We start from the raw sequence: 17,331 nt of genomic DNA, 5'->3' as shown, positions 1-17,331 counted from the left end.
TATGTTTCACCTAATGTGTGTTTACAACTGTAAGGGGGTGTGGCTGTAGGAGTGACATCATTGATTGTGTCCCCTTATAAAAGGGATGACACGATCGATGCAGCCGCCACAGTGAAGAACGGGGAAGCTGTGTTTACACGCGGCTCTCCCCGTTCTTCACCTCCGGGGACTGATCGCGGGACCCCAGCGGCGATCGGGTCCGTGGGTCCCGTGGTCCTGGAGCTTCGGACCGGGTCGTGGGAGCGCGCCGCGGGCGCGTGCCCGCGACCCACGGCTGGGTACATGTACAGGACGTACCTGTACGTACATGTGCCCAGCCATGCCATTCTGCTGACGTATATGTGCAGGAGGCGGTCCTTAAGTGGTTAAAGGTGCAGGAACACACTAGACACCCAGCACATTGCACAATGGCAGCAAAGGTGTCAGTGCATTGCCTGACCAATATGTCGACAATGCAAAAAAAGGTCACTGCCCCCCCATACAATGGGTACGGAAAGTATTCAGACCCCCTTACATTTTTCACTCTTTGTTATATTGCAGCCATTTGGTAAAATCATTTAAGTTCATTTTTTTCCTCATTAATTTACACACAGCACCCCATATTGACAGAAAAACACAGAATTGTTGACATTTTTGCAGATTTTCTACTGTAATTTGGGGGGGGGGGGTCTTTTGTAACATTCTAATACACTGGTTTAAATTGTTCGGCTAAATACAGGTGTGTTATAGCCTCTCCGTAGACAGTTCCTGTCTGATGTTTGACGTGGGTCTGGCGTGCAGTGGGGTGTGCAATATGCAGCATGGCTATAGAAACACTAATGTTGTTCTAATAGTTGCACTTATCTACATTTTCTAAGGGCCAGATTCACAAAGAATTGCCCTGGTGCAGCGTATCAGAGATACGCTACACCGCCGTATCTTACCTGGCTCTAAGTCGAATCCAGGAAGATTTCGCGCCGTAAGTTACGGTGGCGTAGTGTATTTCTCGGCTCGTATTTCAAATTGGTCTGGGGTAGGTAGGGCTCTATAGTTGGGGATGTTCACAGTGCTTGTCGGGGACGTTATCCCGTGCACCCCTCCCTCCCTGTGTCCTGGGGCTCTTCATAGTGGCCTGTGTAGTGGTAGCGTGGCCTGGCGCCAGAAGATAGTGGTGCCATGATGCCCCACACATACTAATATACTAATAAATTAAAAACGAACCCCCCCATCCACCCTATTTGGGCAAGAGTGCTCGTCAAGTGGCCGCCTCCCATGGAGGTGGTCACCTAGGAGTTCCATCCCCTCGCGTGGGAATGGCTATGACTAAGTGGCGGGACTTGCCAATTGAATGTCACCTGATTTTGGTTTCCTCTACACATGTGCAAACACACATATATATTTGAGGGCAATTAGGAGAGGGCTATAACAGACCATTTAGGCTCTGAAGAAACGGGGTGCGCCCCAGAAACGTTAGCCGTTCTGCCGTTGGGGTACCATTCGATTCTCGGCATCATCAGGTCCTGCTGGCAGGAACCAAGAAACCAGTCTGATTGTTTTACAAGCGTGTAATCAAGCTCTCTTTGTGAGTAGGACATTTTCTTTTATTTTATTCAATAAAACCTTTTTATGGTAATGCACTAGGTCGGTGCGCCCTCCCCCCTTCTTTTCTTTCTTTGCTAAATGACATCAGCAGGTGGCAAGGTGACTTATTGGTGAAACTTCGTTGTATGGTGACACCCAAAGGTGTGCTAGCAAATTACCTTACGACTGCAAGGTAAGCAGCATTCAATAAAACCAATGGAATCACTCGGGGGTAGAGGAGATAACTCCTATCTGTCCTTTCAGTAGTGTGGCGCCTAGGGGGGTTAAGGCTTCCTTCCAGGCTGGGTGGTCAGCAAGGTAAGACAGCTCCAATGTGTGTCACCAGGCAGGGTAGAGAAAACATAGAGGAGGCTCTCTAGTGTAATATGTTTTAAACACTCAGCGGTTTATTCAAACATATAACAAACAGGGTACTCACATTTAAAACAGTAATGTAGTGTATATAAGAAGCTCACACCGTGCAAACGTCATTTCCGGTGTCCTAGTGTCTGACACGTATCGTCGTTATCGGGGAGAAGAGCCATGGTTGAGAGAGGTAAAGAAGAACCCAAAGATCACTGTGGCTGAGCTCCAGAGCTGCAGTCGGGAGATGGGAGAAAGTTGTAGAAAGTTAAACATCACTGCAGCCCTCCACCAGTCTGGGCTTTATGGCAGAGTGGCCCGACGGAAGCCTCTCCTCAGTGCAAGACACATGAAAGCCTCCATGGAGTTTGCTAAAAAAAACACCTGAAGGACTCCAAGATGGTGAGAAATAAGATTCTCTGGTCTGATGAGACCAAGATAGAACTTTTTGACCTTAATTCTAAGCGATATGTGTGGAGAAAACCAGGCACTGCTCATCACCTGTCCAATACAGTCCCAACAGTGAAGCATTGTGGTGGCAGCATCATGCTGTGGGGGTGTTTTTCAGCTGCAGGGACAGGACGACTGGTTGCAATCGAGGGAAAGATGAATGCTCATCACATCATCCTGTGAGCAGAGAAAGACAGAGGAGAAGAACTGCAGATGGACACAGCGTTGAATCGACACAGGACTCAGGTAAGTGTTTGGGGGGAGGGGGGGACAGCCAGTGGCATACGTTTTTTAACCTTAATGCAGAGAATACATTAAATAAAAAAAAATGTTTGAGCTTGAGAACTACTTTCATGGGAAGACTCTGCTAAAAAGGATGTGTCCAGCATTGTGTCCAGGGGTAGGAGGGTGTCAGAGAGAAAAACTGGGCTTGCACATTTCAGAACAACGTTGCCCTGTGTTCCTCACTCAATTTTGGGGTTCCTAAGACCACATTATCCTCACAGGTGCACTGTTTGTTCTAAATATTCCAAGTCTGGAGGAAGCAGCAATGCCATAGATACCATGTACCATAATTAACAACATATACCTGGAAGAACCTATTTTTACTTACCTCTGCAGTATGATTGTATCCTTTTTTTCCACTTCAGCACTGGCTGTTCGCATTCAACACATCTCTGGTCATACAATTAACACTTAATAATCTAAAAGTGTTTTCAGATGTTAGCTATTGAGTTTAATAAGAATTAAATATTACAATAACAGTTAAAATTATTTTAAGCTGAATTATGCAATTAACAATTAACAATTAACAGTCCTGCTAGCTGATCATTTGAAACGATGATCCATCTTTGTAATGTTTCTTCTCAGCTATTTAGGGGATTCCCTCAGACAAATGTTATCAGAACCATGGTATTAATCTGTCATAAGTAAACCATTTTCTTTTATCTTCTACAGCTGCTATTTCACACCTCGCAAAAAGAGCAGTGATGTGAATACAAATAATTATCCAAAACTCACATCCGACTTCATAGAGAATAGACAACTAAAAACGGGCAAAATAATGTTAAAGAGGAACTCCAACCAGGTAAGAAAACACAGTAGGTATATATTGTGAAAGATGTTTATTCCTAATGCCTTGTACACACAATCGGAATTTCCAATGAAAAAAGTCACACGGATTTTTTTCATTGGATAACCCGACTGTGTGTGTGAGTTTTTCCTTCAGAAATTCCGACGGAAAAAAAGTGAACTTTATTTTTCTAGGCTTGTCGTAGTGTTGTACATCACCGTGTTCTTGACGGTCAGAATTTGGTGTGACAGTGTGTATGCAAGACAGCTTGAACGGAATTCCGTTGGAAAAATCCATCTGAGTTTATCCCGACATAAATTCTGATCGTGTGTACAAGGCATAAGTGTTTTTTTGGGTTATGTCTAAGATGAAGATTAAAGCGAACTTATCATGAAAAAAATGTTTTGCACAGTTTTGCAGTGCACCTACAAAATAAGAATAAGAATCACTGATTCCTCCTGTTGATCGCCACACATAACAGGACAGCAGGAATTTGAAGGTCAGCATGAGGAATCAGTAAAAGCTGCAGTGGACGGGAAGATTTTTTTCTGAACAAAAGAGTGCATTACTTTGCAGCATGTGTCCACCTACAAAGTACTGGTATAAGACTCCATTAGTTCTTGACAAGCGATTTCATCAACATATGGGCTGATGTTGGCACTGCAATACATGTGGGCACTATTCTTAAACATTTTTGGGAGTGCCCAAAGTTGCGCTCTTTCTGGCAGCCATACTCCAACTTACCAATACATTTACTGATATCTCCTTGAAGGATAATCCTGCCGCAGTTCTACTCTTTCTAGAAAGGTATCACCTGCATCCCATGTTTGTGGAAACAACAATTCGCTCCATCGGTGGTTCAATGACTTGCAAGAGTGAATGACATTGAAAAGATGGAGCTGGACCTGACCTGACCTCCGCTCATCAAGACAAATCTGAGGAACATAAGAAGAGATGGTTCTATTGGGACCGCTTCCACTTCTTTGATGAATACCTTCAATACGCCTGATCAGTGGATATCATTTGAATGCTGTGTTGACTACCTGATACTAGTTACTCTCGGTCCCCCGGTGGTGACCCCCTTTCCCCCACCCCAATCTCCTCCTCCCCCTTTTTTTCTTCCATTCTCCCTCCCCTTCTTTCTTCTTTTTCCCCTTAAATACATTTAAACCCTGGTGTGGTCAGAACTCAACTGGACCCCCTTACATCAGATTTCCTCTCTATGTTCTTTTCCTTTCTATTTAAAGATTACCCCATGAAACCTTGTTCCACCTTTGTTATCTCCTTCCAAGAATGGGGGGGGGGACTCTCCTAGTGTGTAGAGATTGCCACCAAACTGTCACTATGGACCGTTTGCCTATAACTGCATAATTTAAACCATTTGTTGAATTATTCTCTACATATTGCTGCACATTGCAATGGCTGTTTATTGAAAGCATAGAAGAACACAGAGGGTGCATAGCCCTAGCACATCATCCTCAATACATATTTATTGAATAAAATAGAGGTGAATATACTCACAAACCAGTACTTGTGTCATAGCATTATCATAAAATCATCCGCTTAAGTCCATATGCGAAAATCCTCAACACTTGTAGTCACATCGGCCAATGCGTTTCAAGGTTTCCCTCTTCTGCAGAGCCTTGTTTAGATGCCTCTTAGTGTTGACAAGGAATTTTTCAGTCAGGATCAGTGCTTCCCCGTTTAGTGCTGCTGTATATAGTTTCCTTGTTCCTGCAAGATAAGAGTCTGATAACACGTTGGGACTTACCGCACAGTGCAGGAAAGTGAACATTGTTTTATGCACCGGCTGTTTGTTGTATCTATTTTATACATACTTTGCAGTGGCTCCCTGGTGTTCCAGATGTAACTTAAAGGATCACTAAAGGAATTTTTTTTTTTTAGCTAAATGGCTTCCTTTACCTTACTGCAGTACTGGTTTCATGTCCTCATTGTTCGTTTTTGCTTTGAAGTTGCTGTAATTCTGCTGTGATCTCAACACTTCCTGCTTGTCTGGCTCCTTATGAAAAATCTCATGGCAGCTTTTCACTGTGGTCCAAGCTGTGTGTCTAAAACTCCTCAGAACCAGTCAGATTCATTTTAAAAACAAAACACTGCCCTGGATTTGTTTGTTTTTGTTCTGTGGGTCTCTTTACTTCACAGAAACATGAAACCAGTTTAAAAACGAAAGTGAAACTGTAGGCACATTATATGATTGAATTTAATCTATTTTTAATCATTTTTAAAAGGAATCAGTTAACTTTTATGCCTCTATACCCTGTAAACAGTCATTTCAGCAAAAATGACCCTTTAAGCAATATGTAACCTGTCACAATTTATGTGAAGTCTACGTTTGATTGTCTCTGTTGCACACTATTAAATAAGAAATAAAATAAAAAAAATAGAACGTGTGTACTGGTGATGTAGGCAGTGGGAAAAGTAAGTATCCCATTTTGCAAATACACTTGTATGCATAACAGTTTTTTCATGACAGTGTTACTTTAATGTTGAATGTTGGGATAATATTATAGTAGCTGTTAAAGTAGATGTAAACCTTAACTCAATTACATTGCAGGCACACCAACTACTGAATTTAAATGGTGACAGCAGTGGAACATGCCTGCATGAAGTGCTTTGCCACAGCTGCTTGTAGCCTGCATGGGAAGAGCACATGCTCTCAAACAATGCTCCAATTCTTCAGAAACTGACACTTCCAGGAGTGTCGCTTTGTTCCCCTACAGAGCTCAATGCTTCCTCCCACCGAGCACCGGTGTCATGTAATGACATGGAGGTTAACGAGAAGTATTAGGTTGATTCACTTTCTCTATTTGTCCTGGTGACCACTGTCACTGCGACTGCAAGTGAGGGAAAATACAACATTTTACAATTATCACCAGAACAGAACTAAAGGAAAAATCTTTAAATGGAGACACGTGTTCTGGTGACAACTGCCTAAGAATTGATTTCCCGTAGTTTGAGGATGTTTGTATCAACAGGAGAGGAAGTGAAGGGATGAAAAAAATCAGTCATAAATTATAGCATGTGGGCATCCAAGACTATAAAGACACAAAAAGGTGTAAAGGTTCGATTGAGCTTTAATTGTCCTAACTGACTAAAGAGTTGTAATACACCTTGGCCAGTCTAGTGATCGAGGCATCATTTCATTCCCATTGATAACGTCTACTTGATGACGAAACACGTCTGGGACGGCGCACACTGATGTCACCGCGTATTTTACGTTTGGAGGAAGGGCTCCTATAGTGCCGGCCGGCAATACACCAATGTTTTTAATACGTGACTTGCTGTAAGTACGTTTTTGTCCTTTTTATAATACATTTTTAAACTGAGTTACGCTATTGGTCCGTTTTCTTTCCTACACATCCATGTACTGAGGAGCTGTTTACCTGTGAGGACGTGATCGCTCTCTGCTTACCCATTCCTGGAATCCCTCTTGGCTCAGTGTCCTACCCTGTGGTAGAAAGTTCCTATGTGACTATTAACCCCATGGTTGTGGTAAGCGGCTTTCCAATAGGTGGTGGTCTCGTCACAAGAAGCATACTTCACAGTGGTGTTGTTTATCCTGCTTGTGGGGTCTGCCTCGATCCCTACATCATTATTTTGGGACTTTATTAATTTCATATTACTAACAGTGTTTATTTTGTCATCATTTGGTGTTTAAAGACTCTTTCTTTTCCTTTGTTGAGGTCTGGCATTTCAATTTTTTTTGCTGGCTTAATTTATTGGCGCAATTTATTATTTTTATAATTTCATGACTGCATAACTGGCACCCTAAACTCACATTTCCCGAAGCTCAATTAGGCAGCACAGCTTGGCCAATGACCCATTCCCTGCCTGCAGATTAAACAATGAAGAATTTAACAGTCTTACCTGGCAAAAGGTTTTGAACTTCATTATGGTTGGTCTAGTGAGTGAGGCATAACTTCAGGTCTGAAAAACAGGGACCGTAAACACACTTTTCTTAAGCTCAATTTGGCAGCACAAGGACTCATCACCAGCCTGCAGATTGCACAATGAAGGATCAACAGCACACAAGGGAAGTCAGCACTTTGCTCTCTCCTCTTGCCAGCAAGTTGCTAGTATAAGATTGATAGTACTGTATGATGCAGTAGAGCTTGAATGGTTTATAATTCCTTTTGCACACCATGTGCTCTGTTGACCAGGAGACTACATATATAATAGAATACTAGCTTTATTTTAAGGAATAGCAATCTGCTTTTAATAATGTTTTTTAAATCTGTCTGGAGTTCAAATGGACCTGATTTCAAAAAGGAACAATTTGCTATCTTATAGAGAACATATAGCATGTTAGTTGAACTTAAGAAGTACCCTTAAAATCATTTTTTTTAATCCCTTTTGAAAATAGCAGCACATTTCCTGTCCATATAAATGGAATAAAGCTTATAAATAAAGCTTCCTGGAGGAAGTCTGCTATAGGACGAAACGGCGTAGGGAGGAGCGGCGTGCTGACGTCACTATTTTGTGTACCTCACTGCCATCCGGAAGGAACGAGCGGTACGAGAGAGCCGGCCGGCTAATTTATAACAAACGCCTACTGTTATTCTACTAAATGTGAGTGTGACTGGCATTTTTATTAAATACCTTTTGTTTTGCAATACTGCTCTATGTCGATTCTTTTTTCCTTTTGGAACATTGTCCGCATGGCGATCTGCTGGAGAGCTGTATTGTGAACTTAGAGGAGAGCTGTATTGTGAACTTAGAGGTGAAGACCCTTTCTTGCTGGATTGATTGAGTACCTACAGGGCTGATGAGCCACATGCGTATCTGATCTCTTTCATTAGGGATCCATTCAATTCGGTAAGCAGGATATAGATAGGAGGTGGAGGCTTTCGTCTATCCTGCTACTCAGACACAATTTCCCTGGACACTTTCAGCACTTTCTTTTCTGGCATTAGAAATCTGCACGGAGATTGAATACTTTTGAATTTTTCCTTTGGGACTTTTATACATGTGGTTTGCACTGAGATGCATGTGTGCACATGTCACTTTATTGAAGTTTTCATGAACTTATAATCACTTTTATATGGTTGTTTTTTTATATGTATTTATTATCACCATTCATGTTGGGTATAGATCACATTTTTATGCTACACCATTATTCCATTTATATTGTCTTTTGATGTTCTATCTAACATTTTTGGCTGCAGCAGCATTCACATGTCATTGATTTCAATATTATTTTATTATTTGTGGTATTGTTTCATTATCCAGACTAATTAATTCCACATTATTACTGACCAGCGCAGTATCACCCCATTACACATTTCCTGTCCAGTAACTGTGCTTATGCTCTGCCGTTCCTATAGCCTTATACAGGTGAAACTCCAAAAAAACAGAATATCGTGCAAAAGTTCATTTATTTCACTAATGCAACTTAAAAAGGTGAAACTAATATATGATATAGACTCATCACATGCAAAGCAAGATAGTTCAAGCTGTGATTTGTCAGAATTGTGATGATTATGGCTTACAGCTCATGAAAACCCCAAATCCACAATCTCAGAAAATTTGAATATTGGGAAAAGGTGCAATATTCTAGGCTCAAAGTGTCCCACTCCAATCAGCTAATTAAGCCATAACACCTGCAAAGGGTTCCTGAGCCTTTAAATGGTCTCTCACAAGTCGCTGGGATGAAAACAACAGGCTCGGGAGCGCAGCGAGGTAGGAGTGCCAAAGTGGTGGTAGTAGTCGGCACTGGATGCTGATCCTTCTGGAGCAGTGGAACTGGAGATTGCTGGAACGGAAGAAGTGGGTCAGCGACCCGGAGCAGGCGATACTGGTATAGCGGCAGCGGAAGCTGGTGAAGCAAGCTGGACAGGCAATAGCGGGTCAGGCAGGCCGGGTCATAATGGGTAATCAGGAAGCAGGTGCGGAAGGCTGGAGAGTAGTCACAGGTTCAGGCAGAGAGGTCTGGTAACAGGTAATCGATCAGAGCAGAGTCAATAACACGCCAAGGGTCAACAGGTCAGAGAGGTTCGGATGGTCAGGGAAGCCGGGTCGGTAACGGTGACAGGTAACAGGTTTCAGATGCAGGTTTACAATCACAAGCTGCAGATCAGACAGCATTGTGTTGATGCAGCTGGTGGCCTTTTAAAGGGGAATTGGCGCCAAAAGCCTGTATTAGCGTGCATGTGCGCTCCCCCGGTCTGCACGTTCCTGCCATGCAGGCGCGCGCCCCATTGGCGCACGCGTGTGCGCACTAGGCTCGCGATGGCGCGCAGTCACAGACAGGCGCCGTTGATTAGTTTGTGTGATGGTATGCGTGCGCATTCGCGCACGCCCCGGACCAAGGGGCAGGTCCCTGACAGTGTGGAAGAAAAAGGTGCACAAGCAGCAGGGGTGACCGCAGCCTGGAGAAGATGGTCAGAAAAAGACCATTCAAAAGAGTTGGGGACTTTCACAAGGAGTGGACTGAGGCTGGAGTCAGTGCATCAAGAGCCACCACACAGACGGATCCTGGACATGGGCTTCAAATGTTGTATTCCTCTTGGCAAGCCAATCCTGAATAACAAATGTCAGAAGCGTCTTACCTGGGCTAAAGAAAAACAGAACTGATCTGCTACTCAGTGGTCCAAAGTCCTCTTTTCTCACAAGAGAAAATTTTGCATCTTATTTGGAAACCAAGGACCCAGAGTATGGAGGAGGAATGGAGAGGCACACACTGCAAGATGCTTGAAGTCCAGTGTGAAGTTTCCACAGTCTGTGTTGATTTGGGGAGCCATGTCATCTGCTGGTGTTGGTCCACTATGCTTCATTAAGTCCAGGGTCAACGCAGCCGTCTACCAGGAGATTTTGGAGCACGTCATGCTTCCTTCCACAGACGAGCTCTTTGGGGATGCTGACTTCATTTTCCAGCAGGACTTGGCACATGCCCACACTGCCAAAAGCACCAAAACCTGGTTCAATGACCGTGGGATTACTGCGCTTGATTGGTCAGCAAACTTGCCTGACCTTAACCCCATAGAGAATCTATGGGGCATTGCCAAGAGAAAGATGAGAGACATGAGACCGAACAATGCAGAAGAGCTGAAGGCTGCTATTGAAGCATCCTGGTCTTCCATAACACCTCAGCAGTGCCACAGGATGATAGCTTCCATGCCACGCCGCATTGAGGCAGTAATTGCTGCAAAAGGGGCCCAAACCAAGTACTGAGTACATATGCATGCTTATACTTTTCAGAGGTCCGATATTGTTCTATGTACAATCCTCCTTTTATTGATTGCATGTAATATTCAAATTTTCGGAGATTGTGGATTTGGGGTTTTCATGAGCTGTAAGCCATAATCATCACAATTATGACAAATCTGAACTATCTTGCTTTGCATTTAATGAGTCTATCTCCTATATTAGTTTCACATTTAGGTTGCATTAGTGAAATAAATTGACGTTTGCATGATATTCAAATTTTTTGAGTTTCATCTATAGCTGCATATCTGCAGTACAAGTTCATCTAAGCACTGCTGCCTCCAGATTTGAAGTGAGATTTGCTGAAGTCACTAATGACCTGCTCACTGTTCTCCTTGCTGGAAAGGAAGCTTTACCTGAGGACTTCCAATGCAAGGATTTCCCTGCTTCTGCTTCATTCTTTCTATAAATCTGTTCTTCCCCCACCTCTTCTGCAGTTCCTAGATAAGTCAGGGGTGGCAACTCTGGCAAGTGGTAGAAAAGCCTTGTCCCTTTACTAAGATGACTACCCTCAGTGACACAGTGCAGAATAAGACCTGGTAAATTAGTAATGGGGGGAAAAAATCAGCCTACTGGCAATACTGGTATCTAGCCATTTACCCACTCTTTGCCTTTTTTGGGACAATGCTTCTGCAGTAAATGTCTACTTTATGGCTTGGAATGCATGCAGAGGACAGGGCCTACCAACTCAGGGCTTTCATTTGCCATCCATATAAGTAACACTGTAAACTGGAATTAAGAAGATTTGTCAAACCAAATATATTAGCAACATCTATATAGCAGATACTTGGTTAATAAAAGTTCCTCTTTGCAAAGATTGTTTGAGAGTGTATTAAGGCTGTCTTGTATATTAAAACAAAATAATAATAAAATCTGAACAGGTTTTATTTAATGACATATCTATTTTAGAGTGTGAAGGTGAATAAGACCACAAATAAGACTGAAGTATTAATAGAAAATTGAAATCCCTAACTTAATTAAAAGCAGAGCCTCCCGTGGGAACTTTTTAATTTACGAGCCATCTTTCTAGAAAATATTCCAGCATTAATTCACAGAAAAGCCATGTTGATATCCACCCTAAATCTTTAAGAACTGATCTCTGAAGAAAAGAAGCAAATGGGTAAAAAAATGTAAGAAACTGACAAGCAAGACAGCTTAATTTTTCCTCTTCTCTCTGGAGACAGCTCAGCTTCTCGTTATATATGCATTTAATTATTTTTTCATCATTTGCAAAATATTAGGTTAATATTATGTGCATCTGTACTTATAGCTATGTTTCTGTCTGATTCATTATGAAGCTAGGCAGTCGTAGATTGCCCTGTGTACCCTGAGCACTTTGATAAGTACAACAAATAAAATAATGTATTTCCTTTCAGTGGACTTGCTGAAGATTTGTTAATAGTTTCTTTTAAAATTGAAACATTTTTGATGATAATGAGCGCATCATACAAATCAAAAGTGAAATTGAAGTTCCATAATGCATAATGAGGGCCCAGCCAATCTGTGCAGGGCTTCTGTTCTCCACCCCAAAGTTGCTATTGCAACAGATTATCCTATTGTCAACAATAGCCATTCTGGGAACACTATTCTCTGCACCATTTAACCTCTTTACCACCGCTATAGACAAAACACGTCTACAGCGCGGTGGAGTTGTTCTGGGAGGACGACCCTGGGACGTCCTCCCAAAATCCTCCTCTCGCGCGCCCCCCTGGGGCTCCCTGTGGCGGAGCGATCACTTGTAAACAAACCGGCGTCATGTGATGACGCCGGTTCCTCCCTCTCCTCTCTGTACCGATCGGTACAGTGTGAGAGGAGAGGGGGGAGAGCAGGTGGCAGCAGCAGCTGCTGTGGCTGGATCTGTGACAAATGCAGTCACAGATCCAGCCATCCCTCCCTGCGCAATACTCTGCAATAACCCCCCCATACTCTGCAATAACCCCCCCTTACTCTGCAATAACCCCCCATACTCTGCAATAACCCCCCAATACTCTGCAATAACCCCCCAATACTCTGCAATAACCCCCCCATACTCGGCAATAACCCCCCAATACTCGGCAATAACCCCCCAATACTCTGCAATACCCCCAATACTCTGCAAAAAAAAAACAATTCTCTGCAATAACCCCCCCATACTCGGCAATAACCCCCCAATACTCTGCAATAACCCCCCAATACTCTGCAATACCCCCAATACTCCGCAATACCTGCTAATATGACAGAAACAAGATTTTTTTTTTTACAGAATTTTCAGTGTTTTTTCTTTTATAGCGCAAAAAATAAAAAACCCAGAGGTGATCAAATACCACCAAAAGAAAGCTCTATTTGTGGGAAAAAAAGGACAAAAATTTCAGATGGGCACAATGTTGTATAACTGAGTAATTGTCATTCAAATTGTGAGAGCACCGAAAGCTGAAAATTGATCTGGTTAGGAAGGGGGTTTAGGTGCCCAGTGGTCAAGAGGTTAAATACGCAAACAAGGGAGTCCTAACTCTGCCCATTGCACTGCTCTGTGTTCCTGGAGGGTTTCAGGGCACCTCACCCAGAAAAGTCACCCACTACACCTCCTAGCATGGGGGAACTGCATGCTGTGAATTTTTAAGAATACTTTTACCAAGTAATAGCATGATGGTATTGCTTTAATTTGTGAGTTAGCGCCCCACATGGGCATAGGTCATACTTCCACACTGGGCAACACACCAGAAGGATAGCATCATTTTACTTGCCAGTGACATCTGTCCCAGCACTGATTTGCGACATTTCGAGAGATACTGCATTGAGCACAGATTCTCTCCACCAGCTCTTTAAAGCCTCGTAGACACGGTCGGATTATCCGACGGGAATTGTGTGATGACAGGCTGTTGTCGGAAAATCCGACCGTTTGTATGCTCCATCGGACAATTGATGTCGGATTTTCCATGGACAAATATGGGATAGCATGCTTTAAAATTGTCTGCCAACAATTGTGTGTTGTTGGATTTTCCGATCGTGTGTACACAAGTCCGTCGGACAAAACTCCAAAGTACAAACACGCATGCTCAGAAGCAATGCTCACCATAACACAACATTAGCAGAAGTTGCCCAAAGGATGGCGCTAAAGAGCTAAAATAAACACATAGTTTAGTTTTTGTTGGACAATTCTTTGCCGTTTGTATGGAAGACAAGTTCCTGGCCAACACCCTTCAGACAAAAGTCCTACGCTTTGTCCGCAGAAAATCTGATCGTGTGTATGAGGCTTTACACACGTTACACAATACACTTTACTATTTTCAGCCTTAGACCCGGTTGACCCGCCTGACGAGTCCCGTCCCATTGAATGCAATGGACCCGTTCTAATAGGAGCGACGCAAAAGGTTCCTGTACGACTTCGGGGGTGGCTCGGGGCGAACTGCATTGACTTCTATACAGAAGTCGTTTTGCAAATCGCCTCTGAAGTCGTCCTCAGGACGACTTGCAGAGTCGTCCCCGAAGTCGTGCCGCTGCAGTGTGAACCGACTCTTAAAGGGGTTGTAAAGGTTTGTTTTTTTATTTTCTAAATATTATTTATTTAGAAAATAAATAAATAATACTCCTCTTGGCAAAAAGTCTGCAGTCCCTGTAAATTCTTGGGCTGTCTTGCATTAACTGCACGTTTGAGATCTCCCTTTCCTGTGCCTTTGTAGCTCACACATCCCCAAAACATCAGCGATCCACCTCCATGCCTTTCATCATAGGTCTTCTTGACTCCTGGTTGTGGCCAAAAAGCTAGATTTCGGTCTCATCACTCCAAATGACTTTGTGCCAGAAGGTTTGAGGGTTGTCTCTGTGCTGTTTGGCAAATTGTAAGCGGGATACTTTGTGGCATTTGCATAGTAATGGGTTTCTTCTGGCGACTCGACAATGCAGCCCACCTCTCTTCAAGTGCCTCCTTATTGTGCATCTTGAAACAGCCACACCACATGTTTTCAGAGAGTCCTGTACTTCACCTGCAATTATTTGTGGGTTTTTGCCTCCCAAACAATTTTCCTGGCATTTGTGGCTTAAAAATTTAAGTTGGACTACCTGAACGTGGTTTGGTTTCAACAGAACCCCTAATTTTCCACTCCTTGATTAGAGTTTGAACACTGCTGATTGGCATTCTCAATTCATTGGATATCTTTTTATATCCCTTTGCTGTTTTATACCTTTTATACCTTTTCCCACAGATCCTTTGACAATTCTTTTGCTTTCCCCATGACTCAGAATCCAGAAATGTCAGTGCAGCACTGGATGAAAGATGCAAGGGTCTGTCAGGAGTCCAGAAACTCATTGACATTTTAAAATAGAAAACTCAGTTGATTGATAATAAATGGCTTCAGCCAAACACCAACCACGAGTGAAAGAAATGTTTTTGTGTCATAATTCATATTCTCTGAAAAATTGCCAAGAAATCATAAATTCTGCCAGGGTATGTAAACTTATGCGCACAACTGTATACATCCAGTATTTTTTTGAGTAGTGTTTCTTTTTTTCAGTACCATTTCTTCCACCTCAACACAAGATTGTTTATTAATTCTTTTCATACACAGATTCTCTGGAAGGTTAAAACACTATATTCGATAAAATAAAAGAAGGACCTTTCCTTTTATGTTCCTTTTCAAGAGCCGACAAACTGTACTCATATCACCTGCCAAGTATAAGGTTATTAAAGTATGCTAGATTAAGCAGAAAATCTATAGTCCATCCTGGAATTGTAGCTGTCACTGACTCCAAACTCTCAATTTTTGAGATATTGTAGATATGTTTTTTCTTAAACAAACTGACAGTCATTCAGCAGGGAAAACAATGTCAATGGATACTTGTTAAGAGATATGAAGGATTAAAGTGTATATTATTTTAGATGGTCTCAATTTGATTTTAGAAACATACTCACTGGACTGTCTGTGCGACACAGTTTCCTCTGTATAGTCTCAATAACAGAAGAGAAAGATATTATTACGTCTATTCAGGATGCTCCAGGTTTTCAGTAAGCCATATGTAGTGTGACCTTATGAGCCTGTAAACCTTAAAGTGGATGTAAACCCACTGACAGCAAATTTACAGCATTAGCACATTTCTACTCTATAATGCAATACATGCCAAATGTATGTACCCTGTTATTCAAAAAGTCTCCCCCTTACTTGCCTGGAGCCCCGCAATGTTGCAGGATCTGTGGGCGTTTCATTTTTCGGCGCTTGGTGGTCGGAGTCGTGACGTCAGCGGACTCCTCCGCCCACCACTACACGCCCACGGCCAGTCAGCGCTGCGAGGCCGAGCCTTGCGCTGGGGAGACTGGCGTGCATCTGCAGGAGTGACAAAGCGCGTTCTGGGAAGAAACAGAGCGCGCCCGTGTCACTCCTGTCCATTTGCAGAAAAGGAGGCCTGAGAACGTTTCCCGGGACAGAGAAGGAGAGAGGCAGACAGGCACACAAGCACAGAGGCAGACAGGCACACAAGCAGAGAGGCAGACAGGCACACAAGCAGAGAGGCAGACAAGAAGAGAGACATATAAGCAGTGAGGCATATAGGCAGAGAGGCATATAAGCAAAGAGGCATATAGGCATAGAAGCAGAGCGAGACAGAACAAGTAAATTGTTGTACTGAGAGAAGAGAGAAAATGGTGAGGCTATATTTCACCTTTTTTTTTAGTCTTCATTGTTCACAATTGCCGTTATTCTGTAAGTAAATTACCAATCGCCTGTACTTCTTTGTGACAACTCCTGTATCATGCCCGTACAGTCCCTGATCCAACTCCTGTATCATGCCCGTACAGTCCCTGATCCAACTCCTGTATCATGCCCGTACAGTCCCTGATCCAACTCCTGTATCATGCCCGTACAGTCCCTGATCCAACTCCTGTATCATGCCCGCAGTCCCTGATCCAACTCCTGTATCATGCCCGCAGTCCCTGACCAAACTCCTGTATCATGTCCGCACAGTCCCTGATCCAACTCCTGTATCATGCCCGCACAGTCCCTGATCCAACTCCTGTATCATGCCCGCACAGTCCCTGATCCAACTCCTGTATCATGCCCGTACAGTACAGACCCCCGCTGCAGTGAAGACCCCCCTACAGTACAGACCCCCCCCCTACAATACAGACCCCCATTCCTACAATACAGACCCCCCTTCCTACAATACAGACCCCCCTTCGTACAATACAGACCCCCCTCCTACAATACAGACCCCCCCTTTCCTACATTACAGACCCCCCCTATTCAGACCCGTTATGTACCTGGCTCAGAACACACACTTTTGGGGGGGTTTATGCGAGCTGCACTCGAGCCAGTCGGCACATCTGGGACCGGCACAATGATCCCCTTCTTCTTTGAATTAAAAAATAATGGCTGTCTCTACGCTAGTGCATAAGATATGTAAATAACCACAAAAATATATTTAAAAAATAAAACCCCACCCTCCCATCAATAGTACAAAAATATATTGTAAAAAAAAAAATAGTAAAAAAATTTAATTGTAAAAATTTATAAAAATAATAAAAATCCATTGGTCCCAAAAAACCTTTTGAAAAAAAAAATTTAATTAGAAAATAAAAAAAGAATCTCACACTGTCCACTATCCTGACACCATCCTGCATGTACTACCCACCACTGTACACTTCGCATTCCTGTGATTTGCACCGCACTTCTGTTCAGATCACATGCGATGTC

Source organism: Rana temporaria, chromosome 7 (genome assembly GCF_905171775.1).
Source record: "Rana temporaria chromosome 7, aRanTem1.1, whole genome shotgun sequence".
In the NCBI taxonomy this organism is placed as follows: Eukaryota; Metazoa; Chordata; class Amphibia; order Anura; family Ranidae; genus Rana; species Rana temporaria.
This window is presented reverse-complemented; position numbering follows the sequence as displayed.